This window comes from Rhinoraja longicauda, chromosome 4, assembly GCF_053455715.1.
Source record: "Rhinoraja longicauda isolate Sanriku21f chromosome 4, sRhiLon1.1, whole genome shotgun sequence".
NCBI lineage: Eukaryota > Metazoa > Chordata > Chondrichthyes > Rajiformes > Arhynchobatidae > Rhinoraja > Rhinoraja longicauda.
Genome location: NC_135956.1, coordinates 27,381,043 through 27,384,217, shown reverse-complemented (window position 1 = coordinate 27,384,217; position 3,175 = coordinate 27,381,043). Strand labels below are relative to the sequence as shown.

Here is a 3,175-nt window from a genome sequence, read left to right as displayed (position 1 = left end):
ACACTCAGTCAGGATTGAACCTGGATCTCTGGCGCTGTGAGGCAGCAACTCTACTGCTGCGCCACTTCCTTTGTACTCTTTCTAAACCAAACCCCCAACCTGTAATGGCTCGATTGTAATCATGCATTGTCTTCCTGCTGACTGGCTAGCACGCAACAAAAGCTTTTCACTGTACCTCGGTGCACGCGACAATAAACTAAACTAAACAGATCTTGTTACACCCGGGCTGTATTGCCACCATGGGATCCGTGCGATGGCTAACCCCAACATGGGCGGCACGGTAGCGCAGCGGTAGAGTTGCTGCTTTACAGCGAATGCAGCGCCGGAGACTCAGGTTCGATCCTGACTACGGGTGCTGCACTGTAAGGAGTTTGTACGTTCTCCCCGTGACCTGCGTGGGTTTTCTCCGAGATCTTCGGTTTCCTCCCACACTCCAAAGACGTACAGGTATGCAGGTTAATTGGCTGGGTAAATGTAAAAATTGTCCCTAGTGGGTGTAGGATAGTGTTAATGTAAGGGGATCACTGGGCGGCACGGACTTGGAGGGCCGAAAAGGCCTGTTTCCGGCTGTATATATATGATATGATGATGATGATCAGTGAGACGGGGGCGACTTCCAATGTGACCTACAGCCAGGGCTCCCTGACCCTGGCCACCATCTACAGCCTGGTGCTGATCGTCGGCCTGCCTACCAACCTGCTGACCCTCCCCTCAGTGCCTTGAAGATCCGGTGGAAGAATGTGCTGTTGGTCTACCTCTTCACCATCTCGTTCTCTGACCTCATCTACCTGGTCACCATCCCTGGTGGATCCTCTACGCCAGGAACTCCAATCACTGGAACCACGGCCGCTGGGCCCGCTGCGTCATCGGCTACATCGTCTTCATAAATCTCTACATCCTCCTGCTTTGCTGCATCTCCGTCGACCACTACCTGGTTGATCCCTACCCCAGTGGCGGCTCCACAGACGGCTGGCCATGGCGGTCTGCGCCACCGTCTTGGCCTTGGTGATGTTGGTCCACACCCCCGTCTTCTTGTCCGAGGTGCAGAACACCCAGGACAAGAATAAGTCTTGCTTCAAGACCATTCCCATCATGCAAAACATGGTGGCCAAGCACAACTACGCACACTTCTGCATTGGCTTCTGCCTCCCTCTTGGCATCTTGGTGTCCACCAACCTCCTGATTTTCCGGCGCATCCAGTCCAGCCCCTGCCTGAACACCACCCTGAAGAACAAAGACAAGTACCTTGCACTGGCTGTGATCCTGATCTTCCTGGTCTGCTTTGCCCCCTATCACATCATCCTGCTCTCCAGGGCTCTGGCTTTCTCCCTGAGCAAGGACAGTTGCTGGTTCGAGGAGAAGATTGACGTCGTGTCCACGGCCTTCCTCTGCCTCTGCACCATCAACAGCGCCATCAACCCCTTCCTCTACCCATTCTCCTCTGAGATCGCAATGCAGGAGTTGAGACAAGACCTCCGACTCCTTGCCTGACTGCCCCTGCCTCTGGAGAACGGAGACCTGCTTTCTCAACCACGGGCCAGTCTCCAACATGTCCACTAATTGGAGTATGTTATTCCTAATAACATACTCCTCCATTACAGCTCCCATCCACACCTCAACCATATCCTCTATTCTAAAGAATACATCCACAACTATCTTGGTTCTGCTGTAAGGTCTTTGACCTGAAATGCTGACTGTTGGATTCTCCAAGGTCCCAATTCATCCAGTCTTCAGCATTCTCCCATTTATTGTCTGTCACCTTACCATGTTGCACCATCTTCTACACATTACCTCACTTCTCCACAGTGTACTCCATTTGCCATTTGTCTGCTCGATTATTTACACCTATTTTGCAACCTGAAGCTTTCCTTCCCACAAACCACGTATTTGTATTATCTGTAAACTTTTTTTTTAAATCAAGCCTTTTACTTTACTCTAACTCCAGAGTTACAAACTTTAAACTATTAGTATGCGCTGCACTATCAAACAATTGAATACCGTGCCATGTGGAATACTACTCGAAAAAGCTTGTTGCAACACTTGCTTCTTGCCACTAAGTCAAATTTTGTATCTAGTTTGCCAATATCCCAGATATCCCATGTTCCCATGTTCCTTCCTTTTTGCTGACCTGTCTGCCACTTATATCTTGTCTAAATATTGCTAAATTCCATCTTGACCACATCAAACGAATTTCCCCTATTAATTTTCCTTGTTTCTTCATAAACGTCTGACCAAACAGTCACACATGACTTTCCCTTAATAAATCTATGATGACTCTCTCTGACTAATCCGTTCCTTCCTGAATGAAGATTTGTACTGTTCCTAACAATTGTTTCCAACAATCTGCCCAACATTGAACTTAACTTCCAGGTCTGTAATTACTTAATTCATGGCTTCCTTTCTTTTGTCTTATGTCTAAGGCTCGGCTGTAGTTGCAGTAGTTAAAAGGTTTTTGTTATTTCTGGAACAGAGGTACTCATTTGCTGTAGCAAACCAGAGTGGTGGTGTTGCTCCTGAAGAGAGAAAGGGAGTAGTAGAAGGGTACATCATGTATGGCTTCCATAACTCTTAAAGCACGTTTCCCAGAAGCAGTGATGAAGATCATGCAGGAAGAGAAAAACACAATTGAACAGGGGAAGTGCAAGTGCCAATTCGACGGAGACACGAGGAACTGCAGATACTGGTTTACAAAATAAGACAAAATGCAGGAGTAACTCAATTGACCAGGCAGCATCTCTGAAGAACATGGATATGTGATGTTTAGGGTTGGGACTGAATGTGGAGGGTGGTAGAAAGCTGGAAGAGAGATGGGGACAGGACAAAGTCTGGAAAATGATGGGTGGATTCAGGTGAGGGGCTGATTGTGAGAGAAAGACCAGAGATGAAAAGACAAAAGAATGATGTAGGAGATATAGACAATAGACAATAGGTGCAGGAGGAGGCCATTTGGCCCTTTGAGCCAGCACCACCATTCAATGTGATCATGGCTGATCATTCTCAATCAGTACCCCGTTCCTGCCTTCTCTCCATACCCCCTGACTCCACTATCCTTAAGAGCTCTATCTAGCTCTCTCTTGAATGCATTCAGAGAATTGGCCTCCACTGCCTTCTGAGGCAGTGAATTCCACAGATTTACAACTCTGACTGAAAAAGTTTTTCCTCATCTCTGTTCTAA

The 3,175-nt window shown here is 47.7% G+C and overlaps 1 pseudogene; it reads left to right on the top strand.

Moving 5' to 3' along the window:
• Window positions 1-585: 585 nt before the first annotated feature.
• LOC144593003 (putative G-protein coupled receptor 132) lies at window positions 586-1,672 on the top strand (annotated as a pseudogene).
• The last annotated feature ends 1,503 nt before the right edge of the window (window positions 1,673-3,175 follow it).